The sequence below is a fragment of the Mus musculus genome, chromosome 1, assembly GCF_000001635.26.
Source record: "Mus musculus strain C57BL/6J chromosome 1, GRCm38.p6 C57BL/6J".
In the NCBI taxonomy this organism is placed as follows: Eukaryota; Metazoa; Chordata; class Mammalia; order Rodentia; family Muridae; genus Mus; species Mus musculus.
In genome coordinates, this window is record NC_000067.6 from 12,037,532 (window position 1) to 12,061,262 (window position 23,731).

A 23,731-nucleotide genomic window follows, 5' to 3' on the forward strand; every position below is an offset into this window, starting at 1 on the left:
AAAAGAGTTTGCCATAGAAGCCCAAGAATTGCTTTCACTCAATTCAAAGAGCCCACATACAGGTGGACAAACAGTACTGATTCCTCAAAACTGTCTTCTGACTGAACACCAGAGTACATGTGTGTACATATGCACACACATGTGTGTTCATGTGTGCATGTGTGCACCTGCAAACACACACACCCAACACTAAGCACACACATATAAAAAGCAATAACAATTATAATTAATATTTGTAAACCACAATATGTCTTTCCAAAAACTCTGAGTGTGAATAGAAAGTTAGCTCATTTTCTGAAATATTATTTTGATTGGGGCAAAATAGAATTCTTGGGTGTGAATTATTGTTTTGAAAGAAAAGATAGATTAAATACCACAACCCTGTCAACATTATTAGTAAAGTAAAATGCAAAAGTGCCTTCCCTAGTGGGGCATTGGGCTCTGCACAGACAGGCTGGTCTCCAGTTGAGCTGAGGTCTGAACCCCAGAAGGGTGTTAATTCATCTGTATGACACAGTAGGCATTCCCTCATGCTCCTGGAACTCTGGCTCCTGCCTAAGTAACCACCCCCCACTGCTCCCACAAGGGAAGAAGCATGGCTAGAAGTCATGTAGGCAATGTCTCAAGCTTCTGACCTTCAGGCTAAATTCCTCCCAATTATCTAGCAACAGTAAAGACCATAAAAAGGGACTGTTAGGCCCCTCCTCATCTCTTTCTTACTTCTCACTCTCACCCTCTCACTCTTCTCTCTTTGTCTTCTCTCCTATCTCACTTCTTTCTCATTCCTTTGTTCTCTTACCTCTCACTTCTCTCACTCCTCTCTCTTTGTCTTCTCCTCTCCTCTCTTCTGTCCTCTCACTCTCTCCCTCTTACTCTTGCTCTCTTTCTCTCTAGCCTTTCCTCTCTCTCTCTCTTTCTCTCTCTCTTTCTCTCTAGCCTTCCCCCCCTCTCTCTTCTCTCGAGCGCGCCCCCAACTCGCCAGCAAGAACGACGCCACAGCAGGATCCTTCTGCACACGTTTATTCAGTCCTGTTTCTTCTTTCTCTATATCTCCCTTGTTTATATCTCCCTTGTTTATATCTCCCTTGTTTTTATATCTCTCTTGTTTTTATATCTCCCTTGTTTATATATCGCCCTCGTTTTTATATCTCCCTTGTTTTTATATCTCCCCCGAACCCTGGGCCTCTCACTCTTTTATACTCTCAGTTCACATCCACGCACAGCAGGCCACGCCACCTCACCAGGCACGCAGCTTCAGCTAATCAGTGCAGCAGGGGCAAATCTCCACCAAATTGGATTCACCTGTATCCTGGTACACCTGCGCAGCACTCAAGATGTTTGTGTCTTATATGAGGAAGTCAGGTGCAAGTCATATGACTTAGCTGCAGTCCCTGGCGCCTTTGGGACTGCCGCCACACCCGCTCCCCACAATTCCCCCTTTTTTCTTTTTTGGCAGAGAGAATGTCTGTAGATAGCCCCTCGCAACCATGCCCCTTACCCGTCTTTGGGAGACAAACAGCATTGGTTTGATCCCTGTCTTAGGTTGGTGACATGCCCAGGGAGTCTTATCACTGACTCCCTCTCTATCATGCCAAGCCACTCCTGGGGAGATTGTGTTTTGCTTGCGGCAGGTGCATCAAAAGGCCAGGATGTTAATTAACCTATGGCCAGATCTTAATTGCTGCAAGCAAGCCTCATGGGTGAAGGTAGAGGTCTGATCCCCAGTGTGCAAGCATAGGGGCCCTACACAAAACCATCTCTTAGGCTCATCACCCAGAGAGGTCTTGGCCAGCTCCCGTGTCGTTTTCCTGGGGGAAGGGAACTAGGACACTGAACCTTCATGCAATCAGACGTACCTTCCACAGGATGCCAACAGCAAGCTATCCTCTGTGCAGTGCTTAGCCTCGCACCCCACGGCATAACGCAGCATAATTTCTTTTAGAGCGGCAAACCGAATCTGAGGAGATTGTCCCGCCTCCACTGCAGCAAAAGCCTACGCTACCATGGCGAAAGTGCGGGCCGCACACTCTGCACCTAACACATGTGCCAAACACAAAAAACACACACACTATAACAAGCATACATCCCAGGGCTCTCATCCCCGCTCATCTTCCCTGAAGCAAGGGATAGATGGCCAGAGAGACTATCTCTTTAAGGGGAATTCAGGGATCAAAAAGCGTGGAAAAATTTGAATGTCATGTCGAGCTGGTATCGGCTTCTGGAATACCGAAAGGATCTCCCATCTCGGCTCCATCCTTTGTGCTTGTGGGACCATCCACCACATCCACAGGGGCAACTGGATCAGGAGCCTCATTCTTGCAGCGTCTCACCAATCTCTCCGGCACCCAAAGAGGTTCCATCTGGTCCTGTGGAAACACACAAACAGACCCTCTCGCCCACGTCAACACCTGATCCTGTCGATCCCCAGGGGGATGGACACAATACCTCGTGGTGATGAGACCATAACCTCAATCACCTTGTGTCCATCTGGGGAGTCAATACGCCAAATCTCTGGACAGAAGGTCCACCTATAGGTGGCTGCTGAGGAGGCATAGGGAGGAGGCACAGAAGCTAATTCGCCTTCCTCCTCCACCTCGGCTCTTTTATTTTGTCCTTTCTGTCCACCTGATAACACTGTGTCTCCTTTCTTTTTCCTTTTTCTTTTTAAGCCCTTCTCCTTTTCCGACATACTTTCTTGTTGCTCTGTAAGGATTTTCTGACCTGTCTTGACTGCCTCTACACACAGTTTCAAACAGTAACAGAGTCCATATATCAGAACAAACAAGACCAAAACTATCAGACCTACCCACAAAGGGTCAACGGGAGAAAAAAGCATAACTACACAGCGAGGATCTCTTGATCACTACACTGAGGTTATCATAGTTCCTTAACTTGTCCCCAAACCGGGAACCTTAACTTGTCCCAAAGCCAGGAACCTTATCTTGTCCCAAAGCCGTGAACCTTTCGTTACTTTGTGCCTGCTTCCTGGCAACTTTATATTCCCCTCTATTTTATCCGAGGTCCTTCCCAAACTCCTGGGTTACTTTGTGCCTACTTCCTGGCAACTTTATGCTCACCTCTATTTTATCCGAGGTCCTTCCCAAACTCCTGGGGTCACAAGTTTCACTCACCTTGAACTTACCCTGCCGGCAACCACTGACTGCTGAAAGTTCTGAACTCGGTGGGGGAGTCGGTTCCCCGTACGGGCCACCAATTGTCGCGCCTGCTCTCGACCAGCAAGAACGATGCGACCACCAGTCCTTCTAACAGCAGTTTATTCAGTCTTCATCTTTCTTCTTTCTCTTCATCAGTACCGTTCCCCAGCTGAAGAGTTCTGAATCCATGCTGGATCCTTCTCAACAGTCTGTTTTACGGGAACACTTTATTACCACCTTTCCCCGTGATGCAGTTCTGAATCCTCCCTGTAGCAGGGGGTCTTCGCTCTTGCCTGAAGATGTTTCTTTTCCCTTGTCCTGGGTCCCAGGTCTTCTCGTCCCGTCCCGAGTTTTTCTTCCCGGGTTTCAGCACCACTTCTCGAGCGCGCCCCCAACTCGCCAGCAAGAACGACGCCACAGCAGGATCCTTCTGCACACGTTTATTCAGTCCTGTTTCTTCTTTCTCTATATCTCCCTTGTTTATATCTCCCTTGTTTATATCTCCCTTGTTTTTATATCTCTCTTGTTTTTATATCTCCCTTGTTTATATATCGCCCTCGTTTTTATATCTCCCTTGTTTTTATATCTCCCCCGAACCCTGGGCCTCTCACTCTTTTATACTCTCAGTTCACATCCACGCACAGCAGGCCACGCCACCTCACCAGGCACGCAGCTTCAGCTAATCAGTGCAGCAGGGGCAAATCTCCACCAAATTGGATTCACCTGTATCCTGGTACACCTGCGCAGCACTCAAGATGTTTGTGTCTTATATGAGGAAGTCAGGTGCAAGTCATATGACTTAGCTGCAGTCCCTGGCGCCTTTGGGACTGCCGCCACACCCGCTCCCCACACTCTTCCTCTCCTCTCCTCTCCTCTCCTCTCCTCTCCTCTCCTCTCCTCTCCTCTCCTCTCCTCTCCTCTCCTCTCTTTCTCCCTGCCTTTCTACAATAAAGCTCTAAAAGCATAGACAGTCTCTGCTCATCAAGGCCCGCTGTGCTTGGAGGATGGGATAGGCTTTCTCCTAATGAGCCATTTCTAATTTCCAGATGGAAGGCCTTCCTGTGCTCCAGTCAAGATCCACTGCACTCACTCTCCCTGGTGTGGAAAACTCTCTTCCCTCATCCAACTCTCCCATAACCCCAAGGCTTTAGAGAATAGCTCTGGGGCTCCAAGGTTGGGCTGCCCCTTGACCAACCCCGGAAGAGTGGGTCAGAGGCTTGGATGCCCACCCGGGGTTGAGTGGAAAGAGTCTGGCAGCCCTCCCACATCCGGCTGACCAGAGCATAGGTGGAATTCTGGCGGGGCATGGGTTTTTCCTCTGTCTTCCCCAGGGCCCCTTTTTAGTTCCCATATTCCCTTTCTTTTTTATTTTATTTTATCTTTTTATTAATTTATTTATTTGCTGTACATCCTGATCACAGCTCAGGGACTCTTGTGGAAGAGTAGGGAATAGAGGTGAGCAAGTCAAGGACACAATAAAAAGATCCACAGAGTCAGCTAACGTGTAACCATGACGGCTCACAGAGCCTGAGCCACCAACCAAGGAGCATGTAGAAGCTGATCCTAGAACCCCTACACATTTGTAGCAAATGTGCAGCTTGGTCTTCATGTTGGTCCCCTAACAAATGGAGCTAGGGCTGTCTCAGTCTCTGTGCCTTACAATTGGATCCCCTCCCCCCTACCTGGACTGCATCGGAAAATATAAGCTTAGTCCTGTTGGATCTAGATATCCCAGGATGAGGTGGTAACTAAGAAGGGCTCCCATTCTTTGAGGAAAAGGGGAGTGGGTTATGGGGGGTGGGTATGGATTTGTAAGGGAAAGTGGAGGGAAGGGGGCTGTGACCAGGATATAAATTGAATAATAATTTTTAAAATGTTTTTTAAAGAATGCTATCCCTGTTCTTTTTATTTTATCCTATTGTGATGGTTTGTATATTTTTGGACCAGGGAATGGCACCATTTGGAGGTGTAGCCTTGTTGGAAAAGGTGTGTCACTGTGGGTGTGGGCTTAAGACCCTCACCCTAGTTGCCTGGAAGTCAGTCTTCCACTAGCAACCTTTGGATGAAGACATAGAACTCTCAGCTCCTCCTGCACCATGCCTGCCTGGATGCTGCCATGCTCCCACCTTGATGGTAATGGACTGAACCTCTGAATCTGTAAGCCAGCCCCAATTAAATGTTGTTTTTTATAAGACTTGCCTTGGTTGTGGTGTCTGTTCAGAGCAGTAAAACCCTAACTAATACACCTGTTTTTATTAATTTATTTTATTTATATCTTGTTCACAGCGTCTCTCTCCTCTCCTCTCAGTTCCTCCCTTTCACCTTTGTTCTCCTCTCTCCCTTTCTCCTCAGAGAAGGAGAGACTTCCCATGGATGTCAAACAGCCTTGGACTATCAAGTTATAGTAGGACTAGGTGAATCTTCTCTTATTGAGCCTAGATGGGGCAGGCAAGTTTGGGTAAAGGGATCCAAAGGCAGAAAACAGGGTCAGACACAGACCTTGCTCCTGTTGTTAGGGATCCCACATGAATACAAACTACACATCTGTTACATATGTGTAGGGGGCCTAGGTCTGTGCCATGTATGATCTCTGGTTGGTAATTCAGTCTCAGTGAACCCCTATGGGCCCAGGATAGTTGATTCTGTAGGGTTTCTTGTGTTGTCCTTGACCCCTTTGGCTTCTGCAATACTTCCTCCACCTCTTTCCCAGAATTCAACAAGCTCTGCATAATATTTAATTGTGGATCTCTCCATCTGCTTCCACCAATTATGCTAGGTTTCTCTCTGCAACTATTGGAGAATATCAGTAATAGTTTAAGTGGTGAACTCTATCACAAATCCCTTTCTAATGATTAGTGTTTAAGTTAAGGTTCTCTAGAAGAATATAACAAATAGAATAAACATTATATAAATACATATATGTATGTGTGTACAAACATACATATATATACAAATATAGTTTTTTAAGTTCCTTATGTTAAAACAAGGTTATCTCACTTCTGAGAGTCTGAGAATCCTAGTTACAAAGGTAGGATGACTATGAACCACAAGAATGACCAGCATAGCCCAGTAACCTTTAGAGTTCAGTAGCAGCATATAAAACTTAATGGTAACAAACTTCTCTTTAATTAGATCTGAGACCAACAGATCAACAAGAAGACTCTGTGTAGCTAGCTACCCAAGCCTAAGGAAGTGTTAGATATGAACCTTCAACTGCCAGAGCACTGAACCACCAAAATGCCTAACCATTTTTAAGTATTGGCACTTTATACCCAGAGATAAGTATGCTCTCACCCTTCACCAAGAAAATATCAACATCGTAAATGTTACGATAACCATAACCAAAAGTCACAGCCAAACAAAATGAAGACTTGTTGAGATATAAAATTTAAGTACTCAAATATTCATATTATATAGAAGTTATCATAATACCAAAATTTTATTAACTTCACATCATTTTGCTCCCTTAAGCAAGGAAATGTACATAAACTTCATTTAAGATCATGAAAATCCATGCATCATACCCATCTTTTATTTTTCAGATTTTATATTAAATAATAGCAAAAAAAAGCAGTGTTAGGTAAATCCATAGTCCAGTTTTTCTTTTTTCTTTTTAATTTTTTTATTAGATATGTTTTTCATCTACATTTCACATGCTATCCCCTTTCCTAGATGGGCACAGGGGAAAAATTCCTGAATAGAATAGCAATGGCTTGTGCTGTAAGATGGAGAATTGACAAATGGGACCTCATGAAACTGCAAAGCTTCTGCAAGGCAAAAGACACCTTCAGTAAATAAAAATGGGGCTCAGAGCTAAACGAAGAATTCTCACCTGAGGAATACCAAATGGCTGAGAAGCACCTGAAAAAATGCTCAGCATCCTTAATCATCAGAGAAATGCAAATCAAAACAACCCTGAGATTCCATCTCATATCAGTCAGAATGGCTAAGATCAAAAATTCAGGTGACAGCAAATGCTGGCAAGGATGTGGAGAAAGAGGAACACTCCTTCACTGCTGGTGGGATTGCAAGCTTGTACAACCAACCACTCTGGAAATCAGTCTGGCGGTTCCTCAGAAAATTGGAGATAGTACTACCGGAGGATCCCGCAATACATCTCCTGGGCATATATCCAGAAGATGCCCCAACCGGTAAGAAGGACACAATGGAGTACTACTCAGCTATTAAAAAGAATCAATTTATGAAATTCCTAGGCAAATGGTTGGACCTGGAGGGCATCATCCTGCTCACAGTCAGCTGTGAGTCAGCTCACAGGGCCCCCAATGGAGGAGCTAGAGAAAGCAACCAAGGAGCTAAAGAGATCTGCAACCCTGTAGGTGGAAAATGAAGCCACAATATACCCAAATATTTGGGACACAATGAAAGCATTTCTAAGAGGAAAACTCATAGCTCTGAGTGCCTCCAAAAAGAAACTATACAGAGCACACATTAGCAGCTTGACAACACACCTAAAAGCTCTAGAACAAAAGGAAGCAAATTCACCCAAGAGGAGTAGATGGCAGGAAATAATCAAACTCAGGGGTGAAATCAACCAAGTGAAAACAAGAAAAACTATTCAAAGAATCAACCAAACGAGGAGCTGGTTCTTTAAGAAAATCAACAAGATAGATAAACCCTTAGCCAGACTCACTAGAGGGCACAGGGACAGCATCCTAATTAACAAAATCAGAAATGAAAAGGGAGACATAACAACAGATCATGAAGAAATCCAAAACACCATCAGATCCTTCTACAAAAGGCTATACTCAACAAAACTGGAGAACCTGGATGAAATGGACAAGTTTCTAGACAGATACCAGGTACCAAAGTTAAATCAAGATCAGGATAATGATCTAAACAGTCCTATATCCCCTAAAGAAATAGAAGCAGTCATTAATAGTCTCCCAACCAAAAAAAGCCCAGGACCAGATGGGTTTAGTGCAGAGTTCTATCAGACCTTCAAAGAAGATCTAATCCCAGTTCTGCACAAACTATTCCACAAAATAGAAGTAGAGGGAACTTTACCCAACTCATTCTATGAAGCCACAATTACTCTGATACCTAAACCACAAAAAGACCCAACAAAGATAGAGAACTTCAGACCAATTTCCCTTATGAATATCAATGCAAAAATCCACAATAAAGTTATCACTAACTGAATCCAAGAACACATCAAAACAATCACCCATCCTGACCAAGTAGGTTTCATCCCAGGGATGCAGGGATAGTTCAATATATGGAAATCCATCAACGTAATCCAGTATATAAACAAACTCAAAGACAAAAACCACATGATCATCTTGTTAGATGCAGAGAAACCATTTGACAAAATCCAACATCCATTCATGATAAAAGTCTTGGAAAGATCAGGAATTCAAGGCCCATACCTAAACATGATAAAAGCAATCTACAGCAAACCAGTAGCCAACATCAAAGTAAATGGTGAGAAGCTGGAAGCAATCCCACTAAAATCAGGGACTAGACAAGGCTGTCCACTCTCTCCCAACCTATTCAACACTGTACTTGAAATCCTAGCCAGAGCATTTATACAACAAAAGGAGATCAAGGGGATACAAATTGGAAATGAAGAAGTCAAAATATCACTTTTTGCAGATGATATGATAGTATACATAAGTGACCCTAAAAATTCCACCAGAGAACTCCTAAACCTGATAAACAGGTTCAATGAAGTAGCTGGATATAAAATAAACTCAAACAAGTCAATGGCCTTTCTCTACAAAAAGAATAAACAGGCTGAGAAAGAAATTAGGGAAGCAACACCCTTCTCAATAGTCACAAATAATATAAAATATCTTGGCGTGACTCTAAGGAAGTGAAAGATCTGTATGCTAAGAACTTCAAGTCTCTTAAGAAAGAAATTAAAGATCTCAGAAGATGGAAAGATCTCCCATGCTCATGGATTGGCAGGATCAACATTGTAAAAATGGCTATCTTGCCAAAAGCAATCTACAGATTCAATGCAAAACCCATCAAATTTCCAACTCAATTCTTCAATGAATTAGAAAGGACAATCTGCAAATTCATCTGGAATAACAAAAAACCTAGGATAGCAAAAACTCTTCTCAAGGATAAAAGAACCTATGGAGGAATCACCATGCCTGACCTAAAGCTGTACTACAGAGCAATTGTGATAAAAAAATGCATGGTACTGGTATAGCAATAGACAAGTAGACCAATGGAACAGAATTGAAGACCCAGAGATGTACCCACACACCTATGGTCACTTGATCTTTGACAAGAGAGCTAAAACCACCCAGTGGAAAAAAGACAGCATTTTCAACAAACGGTGCTGGCACAACTGGCGGTTATCATGTAGAAGAATGCGAATCAATCCATTCCTATCTCCTTGTACTAGGGTCAAAACTAAGTGGATTAAGGAACTCCACATAAAACCAGAGACACTGAAACTTATAGGGGAGAAAGTAGGGAAAAGCCTCGAAGATATGGGTACAGGGGAAAAATTCTTGAATAGAACAGCAATGGCTTGTGCTGTAAGATCGAGAATCGATAAATGGGACCTCATAAAGTTGCAAAGCCTCTGCAAGGTAAAAGACACTGTCAAGAAGACAAAAAGACCACCAACAGATTGGGAAAGGATCTTTGCCTATCCTAAATCAGATAGGGGACTAATATCCAATATATATAAAGAACTCAAGAAGGTGGACTCAAATAACACCATTAAAAAATGGGGCTCAGAGCTGAACAAAGAATTCTCACCTGAGGAATACTGAATGGCAGAGAAACACCTGAAAAAAATGTACAACATCCTTAATCATCAGGGAAATGCAAATAAAAACAACCCTGAGATTCCACCTCACACCAGTCAGAATGGCTAAGATCAAAAATTCAGGTGACAGCAGATGCTGGCAAGGATGTGGAGAAAGAGGAACACTCCTCTATTGTTGGTGGGATTGCAAGCTTGTACAACCAACCACTCTGGAAATCAGTCTGGGGGTTCCTCAGAAAATTGCAGATAGTACTACCGGAGGATCCAGCAATACCTCTCCTGGGCATATATCCAGAAGATGTCCCAACCGGTAAGAAGGACACATGCTTCACTATGTTCATAGCAGCCTTATTTATAATAGAAGCTGGAAGGAACCCAGATGCCCCTCAACAGAGGAATGGATACAGAAAATGTGGTACATTTACACAATGGAGTACTACTCAGCTATTAAAAAGAATGAGTTTATGAAATTCCTAGGCAAATGGATGGACCTGGAGGGCATCATCCTGAGTGAGGTAACCCATTCACAAAGGAACTCACACAATATGTACTCACTGATAAGTGGATATTAGCCTAGAAACTTAGGGTACCCAAGATATAAGATACAATTTGTTAAACGCATGAAACTCAAGAAGAACGAAGAGCAGTGTGGACACTTTGCCCCTTCTTAGAATTGGGAACAAAACACCCATGGAAGGAGTTACAGAGACAAAGTTTGGAGCTGTGACAAAAGGACGGACCATCTAGAGACTGCCATATCCAGGGATCCATCCCATAATCAGCTTCCAAACGCAGACACCATTGCATACACTAGCAAGATTTTGCTGAAAGGACCCAGTTATAGCTGTCTCTTTGTGAGACTATGCCGGGGCCTAGCAAACACAGAAGTGGATGCTCACAGTCAGCTATTGGATGGATCACAGGGCCCCCAATGGGGGAGCTAGAGAAAGTACTCAAGGAGCTAAAGGGATCTGCAACCCTATAGGTGGAACAACATTATGAACTAGCCAGTACCCCGGAGCTCTTGACTCTAGCTGCATATGTATCAAAAGATGGCCTAGTCGGCCATCACTGGAAAGAGAGGCCCATTGGACTTGCAAACTTTTTAGAATTTTATTTTATATTTTTCAACTTCATGAGGTAATAATTTATAAATATGAGTTCCATAAAGCTGTGACATACAATATAAAATTTTTATATGTAAACATTGTAAAATAAATAAATAAAGTCACTTATAGTGGCTTTGGTCCAGACAGATGTCTCACTGGATAAAAATACTTGCCACCCAACCTTCAATGTTTGAGTTCAATCTTCAGCACCCATATAAATGAGGAAGGAGAGACTTTGATCCATAAAATTGTCCCTTGGACTTCACACGTGCCATGATGTGGTGCCTCCACGCACATAGCATGCATCCAGAAAAATAAATTTAAAATAAGGAATGTATCATGTTTATTTTAGTGTCGTTCATTGGCAAAACATTTGCCTAGCATGCATGGAGCCCTGAGTTTTATCTCAGTACTAACAAAAAAAAATAATAAAATAAAATATTCATTTCTTCAGGTATTGTTCAATGACAAGAACATTTAAGATCTACTAAAAATTACTAAAAGTACTTTTTTTTTTTACTGTATAATAGTTAAGCTTCATTAACAAACTGACTACATTTACAATCAAATAGGAGTCATATCACTGGAATAGTGAGAATCATTTCAGGGAGGTTTCATTGAGAGAGGAAGATCTACTCGGACTGTGGGTTGTACTTCCTTGTGTACCAGGCTCTCAGTTTAAATGGAAACAGAAACAGGGTAAACAGTTTTGAGTGCTCTTCTCTCTGTTTCCTGAGGAAGGATGCAATATGAGCAGCTGCCTCCATTGCTGGCTGCCACACCTGGAGCCCCACCCACCCCTAGCCTTCTTGACATCATGGACAGCATCTTCATACCATGGCTCAAAGCAAAATCTTTCTTGTTTGCCTGGCTTCTGTCTGATAGCAGCACAAGAAGAGACATACTAATGGAGAGTGTGATTAATTTTATGCTGTATGAAGGTGGCTTAAAATGTAAGAAGTATATGTAAGATCATCATCTCTCATATTCTACTGACCACCTTACATGCTAACCAAATTAGATCCGTTTTTAAAATATTCTATTTATCTACATTTTATTTCCTTTCAAAGATAAAAGAGACTTGGGAGCTACCAGTTCTTATTTAGTAATCTTGGTTTTTTGTTTGTTTGTTTGTTTGTTTGTTTGTTTGGTGTATTAGTCAGGGTTCTCTAGAGTCACAGAACTTATGGATAGTATCTATATAGTAAAGGAATTTATTGATGACTTACAGTCTGCAGTCCAATTCCCAACAATAGTTCAGTAGTAGTTGTGAATGGAGTCCAAGGATCTAGCAGTCACTCAGTCTCAGTCCCACATGGCAGGCAAGCAGGCGAAGGAGCGAGAGCACGACTCCCTTCTTCCAATGTCCTTATATGGTCTCCAGCAGAAGATGCAGCCCAGATTAAAGATGTGTTCCACCACACCTTTAATCCCAAATGACCTTGAACTCGGAGATCTCCCTGTCTTCAAGATCTCCATACCAAGATCCAGGTCAGAAACTTCTATTTCCCAGCCTCCAGATTAGGGTCACTGGTGACCCTTCCAATTCTGGATTGTAGTTCATTCCAAATATAGTCAAGTTGACAACCAGGAATAGCCACTACAGTTGGTTTTTTGTTTTTTTTTTTTTTTTCTTTTTTTCCTGTTTGAAATGCCTAATTATCATTTACTATTTAGAAAATGACAAAAGGCTTATCTGATCAAAATGAAATCTCCCTCAGCATCAACACCAGGCCAATGGGAACTAGTATGCCTCATCTTCATCTTCACTAATGTCATCATTTACATGCCCTGTAGCAACACTGGTCAAATGAGACTTTTCAGATTCTTGTAAAGGGTGCAGGTTAACAGCTACTTTGAGGCCAGCATACAGTGGAAGTGCCATCCCCTACCTATGGCTAGATGAGTGGCTAGAGTCCACAGTCTTCAGGTCGCATCTACTCAGCCCAGCATCTTCTGAAATGAAGAGTTCAGACTGCTGACTGGGAATTAATCAAACTTTATCAAACAGACTTCCACAAATCTTTGTGGACCTGAACCAAGTGACCCTATAAATTCACACATGGGCTAATTCAAGCAAAAGATTTTCTGTTTTGTGTTTAGAAGCAGGAATCTGAGAAGAGGGGAATTTTGGGGTCAACTGGAGGGAGCCATTTTGGGGTTCCATGAGTCCACGATGCTGACAGCTACACAATGCCATTTCTGCATGATCTTGTAGAGGTTCAGGAAGCATGTGACATTTGACATGGTGGTGATAACAGACACACCGAGGAAAACAGTCTGCTATTTTTTAAACTTAAAATAATTAAGTGGGAAGATTTTCAAGCTAAAAGTTGAACTCTGGACTTTCAGTTATTGGTCACTAAATGGTATTTAAAGATGTTTGTCTGAAGAGTTACTTTTATTTGGATAAATTAATTTTTTTGCAATGAATTGATTTTGATAGGTATTAGGAGAAATTTAACAGAAGTGAATGACCTTGCCTATGATTGAAGATAAACACAGTTTGGACCATTGAGTCCCTGTGTGCATTGAGGCAGCTGAGGATGTCTCTCAACAGGTGGACGGTGGCACAAGGGTGCCTGGCTCTGAGACACTGGGATATGTAGAATTTCTGAAGGTCAAAGCACTGAGTCCTCTACCCACCTGCCATAGTGAAAATGACAGATTGATGGTCCGAGGCAAGTGAGATAAATGTTGTGAGTACTCTCATGTGACCCTCCTTAGGGTCTTCTAAAGAACTGGAATGCAGACTCTGCTAGAATGTGAGATAGAAAAACGTCCATTCTAATCCCTGAAAGAATTCTGGGATATCTGTCTGCTCCATATACACATAAAGGTAAGAAACTTCTATTTACTCTTTTGAAACGGGGTCTTGCTTTGTAAGCCAGACTGGTATGAAATTCTACCTCATCCTGCTGAGTGATGGGATTAGGCTCATGCTGCAGTTAAAAACAAAAAACAAAACAAACACACACACACACACACACACACACACACAAATTAAAAAAACCTTTCTTCAGTTTGTGTCTGGTGAAGGAAAAGAAATGGTGGCATGCCTAAAAACCAGAAGGAAAAGAATAAATACCATGAAAGAAAGGAATCACCAGGCACCAGGGAACTAGGGAAGAAGAGTTGTATTTCAACTTGACACACTGTAATTTGTGCCTTGCAATCTGTGCAAAATTGATGAGAAAGTCACCTAGAAAGTGATACATTGTATGTGTTCTACTTTTATGTTTTGTGAATTATTCATTTATTATAAGATTTTATAATGTAATCAGCATACAAGACTCATGGAAGCCATGGATCCAGCTCTCTGGAGAACAACCATCTCCTTTCTTTACTGAGGACGAGGAATGATATGTGACTGGACAGAAGGAGGTTCCATAGTCCGGAAAGAACCACCACGCTGTCTAAGAAAGGCACAATCTCTCTAGAGAGAAGTGGACCGTTCAGCTGTATCTCACTTCTGAGTGGAAACAAAGCACTTTCCCTATTTCTGACTTTACGACTTCATCCAGAACAAGTCTGAGATCGTTCAGGAACTGCATTGAAGGGGCAATGTTTTATAAGGTGTGTGAATTGTGGAAACAGAACATATGGTGTGTGAGCTGGACCAAATTACGTGCACAAATTATTGAAATGAATGAAAAATGCTTTGATTTATGGTAGAAAGTACGTTTTCACAGGGAAGGTCCCAGGTTGTTCCCAGATCCCTCTTTTTAGTCTGAAAATCGGTTCCTATAAATAGCTGAAATATGAGAGAATAGAGTCCATTTCAGAGTGTTTGTGTATCTACTCCACTTATCTTTATGTTTCCCTATAATCTTTCAGTGTCTAGACATGTTCTCTTCAGTAAATTAGAGTAGAAGTTAACTTCTACTTGGAAAACATGTGAAATGATGTGAATTGGAGGAAAAATGTGTTCCTAATTAAAAATTCATTCATGAAATTCTATACAGAATGCTTGTAACATAAATAGCTGCTTGTTTTAATTTTCTCAAGTTAAACTAAATTAAAATGAATCTCAGTAAAGCTAAGGCTGTGAAATACTTATGTATTTTGTGTGGATAGAATTTAGATGCAGTAAAACAGAACCAGAATGGCACGGACAGGGCTCTGACTCCAAGCATCTCTAAGTCGCATCTGCTTCCCAGATAGTTGTAATTGCTTGAGTTGGTGCTGTCACCATCTAGCGACAAGGAAGCTCTTTGATGGTCATTGTTGACTCTCTTACTCCAAGTTCCCCTTCCCTGACTTTGTTTATATAAGGTTAGCAGAATTACCTCTCTTTTTCCTTTAGTTTACTTTCTAGATTGTCAGAACATCTGAGACACATTCAAATTTTTAATCAGAATTTTTCAGATGTAATATGACCTTATAAATTTCAATTCACCTTCACAAATCGTATTTGCCTCTATTCTAAAAAGAAATTTTCATTATTGTTTGGCAGGTTTTTGGGAGCACAGATCCATAAATGTACAAAAATGAGCTGGTTGTGCATATGTGTGTGTGTGTGTGTGTGTGTGTGTGTGTGTGTGTGTATGTATATATACATATAAATAGATAGGTTATATTTACCTTTAAACTCATATGTCACAATTAGCTATCAACTCTCAAAGGGTATTTATATCCATGGGTGGAGACTATTTCTAAACATAAATACATCTTAAATCCCCAAAGAATTGGCAATAATGTTGGCTTTGTTACTCACTGGTAATGGACCTTTAGTGAGGTCTTTTAGACTACGTTAGCAGTCAACTACATCTCATCCAAATGAGCTTACCCTTGCCTGACATCCACTCTTATGATCACTGAGATGACTGACTGGGACAGTCAGGTCTTGGTAGGAGAAAAATACTCACAGAACAGTAACAGAGATGGGTTTATTGTTTTGTAGAATGAATGTCTCCTAGGCATTCATTCCAGTTTCCATTTTAAAACACGAACAAGGTTTCAATAACTATGGCTAGAGTTGGGTCTCTGTGCTTTGAACTGGCATTGAAAACATCTCCAAGAGGCTGTCAGAAAGAGTTTTGATGAATTCATGGATTCCACTTTACACGGCAGTCATCAGTGACACACATGCAAGGACACGTGGCTTGTGCTCACTGTTTCTACGATAAAGTACATTCTGTATGAAGCACTATTTTTTCTTAATTGGGTATTTTCCTTGTTTACATTTTCAACGCTATCCCAAAGGTCCCCCATGCCCACCCCCCCAATCCCCTACCCACCCACTCCCCCTTTGAAGCACTATTTTTATTTTGTATAAGAGTATTTGTTTGCTGGAGGTAATTGTCTGTGGATGTCAAGTTCAAAGGATTACCAAAACTAGCATTACCCCATGAAGAACAAATGATGATAAGGAAGGAACTTGTGAGTTTACACTATTTGAATATTTCTGAGTCTCTTTTATCCAGATACAGAGAGCTTTTACAGCCATGGGTAAATTCCTGTATGACTCAGGGATAAGATGGCCCATGCTCTCAGGTGCATCATGGGCCATTGATTGTTCTGAAGGCACTGGAGTCGAGATATTTGAGTCAACCCTAGAGCAGTGGTTTTCTAGATGTGTTGTGCTAACCAACAGCATCATTGTTACCTACCTACATAGAAACACAAAGTCCTTGGGCCCCATCCCAGACTATTAAATCAAAGTCTTTGAGGCTGAGAATTTTCTACATGTGGTTTTGAAAGGCTCCAGGTAGTTCTGATGTGTTTAATTTTGAGAACCACCACATGGCAGTCCTGCCATCCATCAAGAGGTAGTTAAGTGCCAGCCAGTATGTGTGTTAAGTACACAAATGATCAGAAAGCATTGCCTGTATGTAGAGCCACAGCTTAACTTTTTCAGGTAGCCTAGGTAGCCTTCCTTTCTTCTCATGATAATTTAGCTTTGGTCATAACATAGCAATGAGAAGTCCAAGCCAGATTTGATTTTTGTTCTGGGCCTTTTATCTATCTGAAGGCTGAATGACAGATATTCTTGAATTCTACTAGCTCCTCCCAAATCCCAGAAGGAAAGAAATCTATGAGGTACAGTCTTCTTAGTTTTGTCCTATCCTTTTATCACAAAAGAGCCATCTCTGGATATACATTGCAAAAGTATCTAGATAACGTATACCTGAGTATGAAAAAGAGGAAAGAAACACCTTGTCTATCTAGTGAGATATTAGCAAATATATGTCAATCAATTGCAAATAAATAAATAAATAAACAAACAAACAAAACCAAAACCCTACCACCAACAACAAGTTATCCCTATTTTGCTGCATTGCTATTTTCTGTGGTGTAAATACTCTCATTGGTTTAAAATTGTCAAATGCAGCAAAAGCATGATTTGTGCAGGGAAAGCTAGCATATAATTGGCACTTTCCAGACTATTTCAGTTGAATTTGGTGTAGTCCAGCCTTTATTCCAGTTCCTGGCATAGGGTACTCTAGTATTCAATCAATGAAGGAGGGTAGGTAGATCAGTGAGAGCCTTTTCCCAGTTCTGCTGAAGCCACTGAGTCTCATTGGTATGGAAGCATGGCAGCCATCTATGCAGTTGTACATTTTGGTTTATATTCTTGTCTGGTCATCAAATTGTTGACATCAAAGTTGACATCAAATTGTGTAAACATTGGTCACATAATGAAAGACAGCCATGATCTTATAAATAAGTATAATTTAAGTATTTCAACTCATCCTCAAATAATTTGGCACATATTAATTAGTAGGAGGATGGGATACAGTTTCAAAGGAGAGAGGATCCATATGCTAACATGTTCCAGTGTTAGAACTTGTCTCTGACAAGTTGGAGAGGCTGCCATTCATACACAGGATACTATTTCCCCCTTTGTGGTTTTTATTAAGGACACAAATTTGTTATGAAACTCACTATGTAATAAAGCCCTAGTCCATTCGTTTAGTGCTACAAATCGCCTATGTATAAAGCACTTACTTTAATTTTTCCTTAATAAATATTAAGAAAAAATTAAGTCTTCCTTTTGAAAGTGTTCCCCTAATTATAAGGATGGTTATTTAAGTATGTTGATAATAAACTCTTATTTTCTGAAGCTGTCCTATACCCTTACTTGAAAATAAAAGTTAGACATTATTTTTTTTCCCCCTTCTTGGAGTAAAGCTGATTTTTTGAGGGAATTTCAAAACACCTCTTTGGCTACAAAGCTTTTGTTAACTTCTCTGCAATTAGATAATAGAAATCCCAACTATTCTTCCTTTCCCTTCTGGGCTCTTCACTTTTTAAATGCTCCCTGTAGGTGTTCATGTTCACTGGTATTTTCTTTCAACAATTCCTGTAAGTTATCCTTTCTTTGTGCCTAAGTAAGAGTTTGCAAAACTTTACCCCCTTATTCTCCCATTAAATACCGACAAGGAACAGTGGTGTGATGCATGCTAATAGGCAGGACCTCCCTGTGGGAATCTGTGCTAGAAGACTGGTTCACATTGAAGGCAGACAGTGCTGTTGACACTGGCTGTCAAAAAGGCTTCAGGTCTTTGAAAGGAAATCTTAATCTTCTTTATTCATGTGTGAACAGGTCCAGGCCCCCATCCCAGGACTCTTATGCATTGACTGTTTAAACTGCAGGTTGCTAGGCTTTGGGGGAGAGTCTGTTTGCCTGTGTCTAGTCCTCTGCAAATGGATGGGGACTGAAAATTAAAATCTGTCTGACACAGACCGGAGCTTTTCTGTCTCTGTTTGAAGAGACATGGCAACCTAGGAAGGAATGAAAAGGAATTTTATTGAACGCAAAACCACTCAATGTTTAAATGTTGGATGCAGGGACTGAATGGTAATTTGGGGTAATGGTGGATTGTTTATAGACAGTGGGATGGCTGTCAATCAAATCACAAAAGCAAAATTTGTGTCAGAGGAAGAAAAGTGCCTTTCTAAGTGACTGAAAGCTTGCTTCCTGTTAACATGCTCAACTCCACAAATGAAAGTTTTGTTTGTTTGTTTTCCAGAAGTTTGCAAGTACAAAACTTTCATAATAACAGAGACACCTTACTTACTTAGGTGGTACAATTTCAAGCTAAGTTACATCCAAACCTCATTTTATATGATTGCCTCTTGCATCACACCCCTGTGGCAGTGTTGCCTTTGTTTCCATGCTTTTTTATAACCAGGAAACCAAAAACATGAAGATTTAATCATCAACTGAAAAACATCAAAGGTGTATGACACAAAAGGCAATGTTTTTTAAATGCAACACAAAACCTCAAGATTTTATTTTGAGGACAATCTCTTTCAAAGAATCTGAATTATTTCAAGTTACTCTTTCAGATGAAGCGTTTCCATCACTGATAGTGTTCATACAAAATGGAAGAACATAAGCAGTGAGAAAATTGCGTTTCAAAATAAATCTCTACTCTTTTCCTAGATAAAACTTAAAGCATGAAGTAATAATATGTAATAATATGATAAATATACATGAATGCATACATGTAGTGAATGGTCTCTTCTGCTCCCTCATTTAGAATAAAAAAGTAAATTATGTTTTGAAAAATCATCAAACAGCTCTATATTCCAAAAGGTCTTTTAGTTTTCGAAGTATTTCTTAGATCTCTGTCTGCAGCAAGCGATTTTCTGTAAGTAGAGATGGTAGAAATCTTGCCCAGGAGAGATGTATATTGCTGGAGCTGGCTGGGGAGTTACTGCATATTTATTCTCTTTGTACAATTAAGTCTAGCTCCCTTTTGGATTCACACCCTGAGCTGTCAAAGACTATAAGGATGTGAGTTCTGCCCTTTATGGGGGGGGGTGAGGATGGGGAAGAAGAACTAAAGACATGTTCATCAAAGCTTCTCCAGTCAGTTTTGGTTTTGAGAAGTGTCATACATACTACTCATTCTGAATAATTTAAGTTATAATCACAGGACTCCTTTGGGATTGAGAGAATGGCAGCTTAGATTACAGTAAGATTTATTGCCATGGCCAAGGCAAATATGTCATGACTTCTCTTTCGGTAGTTTGTTAGATATCAGAAACTTAGGGCACCAGAGGCTGCACACTTACTTTATAATCAACAGCCCATTAAACCAAGGTCTGGAACTGAAGAATTCCAGTCACTAGGCAGAGGAGTGTGACTCTTAAAGTTCGGAAAGTATGACACTCCAAACTGCCGAGAAGATAATTCATAATAATTATGTTATCTTTGTCCTAAGAGCCTATCTTAGAGTTTCTTTAGCTTTGAGGAAACACCATGAGACACATCATGACCAAAAAGCAAGTTGCCAAGGAAAGGGTTTATTTGGCTTATGTTTTCATATTTCATTTCATCATCACAGGAAGTCAGAGCAGGAATTCAAGTAGGGCAGGAACCTGGAGGCAGGAGTTGACTCACATGCCATAAAGAAGTGCTGCTTTCTGGCTCCTCCATAGCTTGCTCCTCCATAGCTTGCTCAGACTGCTTTCTTATGGAACCCAGGACCTCCAGCCTAGGGATGGCATTACCCACAGTGGGCTCCCCCCTCAACACACACACTGATTACTAATTAAGAAAAAGGCTTACATCTGGATTTTATGGAGACATTTTTCTCAACTAGGCTTCTCTCCTCTAATTTGTGTCAAGTTGATATAAAACTAGCCAGTACAAAGCCCCACATCTTATACTAACTCTTATATAGAGTAATAAGCTTTCAGACAAAGAGCAAGGATTTACCCATGTTCCCTCCTGGGGGGGGGGTTAGTCCAAATGGGGAGAGCTTCACATTCTATAGACTTTATATACAGCAAAGGCCCACCTAAAATGTAGATCAGCACAATGGTACCCTTGGCCTTTTTTTCTACACAAAGGATGGACTGGCTGAGAAAGAAATTAGGGAAACAACACCCTTCACAATAGTTCCTAATAATATAAAATACCTTGGTGTGACTCTAACTAAGGAAGTGAAAGATCTGTATGCTAAGAACTTCAAGTCTCTGAAGAAAGAAATCAAAGATCTCAGAAGATGGAAAGATCTCCCATGCTCATGGATTGGAAGGATTAATATAGTCTAAATGGCTATCCTGCCGAAAGCAATCTACAGATTCAATGCAATTCCAATCAAAATTCCAACTCAATTCTTCACTGAGTTAGAAAGGGCAATTTGCAAATTCATTTGGAATAATAAAAAACCTAGGGTAGCAGAAACTATTCTCAACAATAAAAGAACCTCTGATGGAATCACCATGCCTGACCTAAAGCTGTACTACAGAGCAATTTTGATTTAAAAAAAAAAAAAAACTGGTACAGCTACAGACAGGTAGATCAATGGAATAGAATTGAAGACCCAGAAATGAACCCACACACCTATGGTCACTTCATCTTTGACCAAGGAGCTAAAACCATCCAGTGGAAAAAAGACAGCGTTTTCAACAAATGGTGCTCGAACAACTGGTAGTTATCATGTAGAAGAATGTGAATTGATCCATTCTTTTCTCCTTGTACAAAGCTCAAGTCTAAGTGGATCAAAGACCTCCACATAAAACAAGAGACACTGAAATTAATAGAGGAGAAAGTAGGGAAAAGCCTCGAAGATATGGGCACAGGGGGAAAATTCCTAAACAGATCAGCAATGGCTTGTACTGTAAGATCAAGAATTGACAAATGGGACCTCATAAAATTGCAAAGCTTCTGTAAGGCAAAAGACACTGTTAATAAGACAAAAAGGCCACCAACAGGTTGGGAAATGATTTTTACCAATCCTTTTCTCTGTAATAAATTCTATGTATCTTCTGTACTGTGTTTTGTCTCAGCTTAATTTTTTGAACCGTCCATAAGACCAGTGAGATGAGATGATGATATTAAAGCAAGATGCCAGTCTTTTGATAAAATTCCCACCCCTATACAACATACCAGGGAAATGTTCTGCCTTCTAGCCTTTTGGAGCATAATAGTTAACTGCAGAAGCTTCATGGGAAGAAGGTAGTCATGAGACTGCGGTGAGGAAGCAACGGAGGCAGAACACATTGGGGTACTTTGGTTACCTTGCACATCCATTCAAATCACTGGAAAATTGAAAACATTTGTTCACTAATGGACAAAACATCAGGGGAGAGCTGGAGTCATAGAACTGTGATGGGTCACACTCCCCACTTTGTTGTAGATTGCCCTGATGCTGTTTGTATTTTGATGCTAGTTCCACTTTCCCAGGAGGAGCTGCCTAAGACAAGGAGTGAATCAGGTGACTTCTTGTGAACCTTCTCCCCACTTTAACTTGTAAAATAAAGGCTAGAGTCCGGCAGTGGAAGGGAAGGTAGAGCTGAAAAGTGTTAGGGAGAAGGAGGAAAGGGAGAGAAGAGAGGACAATGGAGGAGGAGGAGGAGGAGTAGAAGGAGGAGGAGGAGGAGGAGGAGGAGGAGGAGGAGGAGGAGGAGGAGGGAAGATGGAGCAGAACCATGTGGCCTGGAGAAATCTGCAAGTGATAAGGGATCTCCTATATGAGGAATAGAGCAGTGTAGTGGTAGATCTGCCCATCTAGGTGTGCAACTTGTATTGATATTAATTAAGTTGTGCTTTCTTTGCACGGGCTTATTTGGGTTGGAGATTTACCACATCACTTGAAGAGGGATAGTAGTCAAAACCCTGGTCCTTCCTGTCTCCTACCCACTATCAGAGTCTTTCTCTTTGAGCAAACCTTGGCTCTTCAAGAACCTTATTTCATATAGCTCTGAACCTTGAGCCTTCATATTGTCCTCCTTATGCCCCTGTCTCCTGCTTTCAACAAGGGCTCCCCTAAGTTATATGGAGATAATTCCCTATTCTCCATATCTGATATTCGACATCAGGTCAAATTCCACAACAATGTTCCTGTCTCGGTAAATCTCTAATCCAAATATGCCCTGGCAATGAAAACACAGCTCAATTAATACGATACATGCTAGGCACCTAGATTGGGCAGATCTATCTTTACACTACCATCTTCCACATCTATGGGACCCCTTAGAACTTGCTGTTTCTCCAGGCCATGTGCTTCTGCTCCACTTGTCTTCTTCTTCCTCCTCCTCTGTGTCCTCTCCCTCTTCCATTTTCTCCTTCCCTCCTCCACCTTCAGATCCACCTTTCCTTTTATCTGCCCAATCATCAGATCTCTTTTATTTTACAAATTAAGATGGGAAGCTGGTTTACAGGAAATCACCTGAGTGCTGACTCATTCTGGGTTCAAAGTAATTAACAGCAAATATAATTAGCCCCAGGGTTATCCACAACATCCTCCCATGATGTTTGATAACCTTCAGCAAACAAACAAAGAAACAATAACAAACAAACAAACAAGATTTTTGAAGAGTCATTCTTGCTCTATCTACTTACCCTTCCTACACTGAGCCCCTGGTTGCCAATATCCACTTGATCTTGTTGTGTTTGTAACGCAGCTGGCTGCTGCTCAGTGTACTACTTCCTCACTGAAAGCTACTTTTACTCTTGCACTGCTTTCTCACTGATTCTCTCATCTTTTAGTACCACCCTTCTTACTATCTCCAGCAATTTTCCCATGGAAAGAGGCAGAAATGACATCTGTTTTCACTGATAGAATTGTTGTTCTGTTAGACAGCTTCTAAAATGAAGGTAGCTTTCCAAACAATGCCTCAATACACATGCCAGAATCAGAATCATGAAGAACCAATAAGCTTTTTCCTTCCTCCATAGCTGCTTTTCAGTTCCAGGTTAAAAGAAGTTAATTCCTTTTGCATACCGATTTCTTTAGGAGCTCAGAACAGTGGAGTTG

General features: G+C 41.1%; 1 long non-coding RNA gene across 1 annotated transcript in view; it reads right to left on the bottom strand.

Annotated features, from left to right (window-relative positions):
- Gm30974 overlaps positions 1–23,502 on the bottom strand; it is a 31,950-nt gene extending 8,448 nt beyond the window's left edge. The window contains exon 1 of the long non-coding RNA XR_373208.2: positions 23,317–23,502. This is a non-coding gene — a long non-coding RNA (predicted gene, 30974). The remainder of the gene's footprint in view (positions 1–23,316) is intronic.
- Positions 23,503–23,731: the final 229 nt, after the last annotated feature.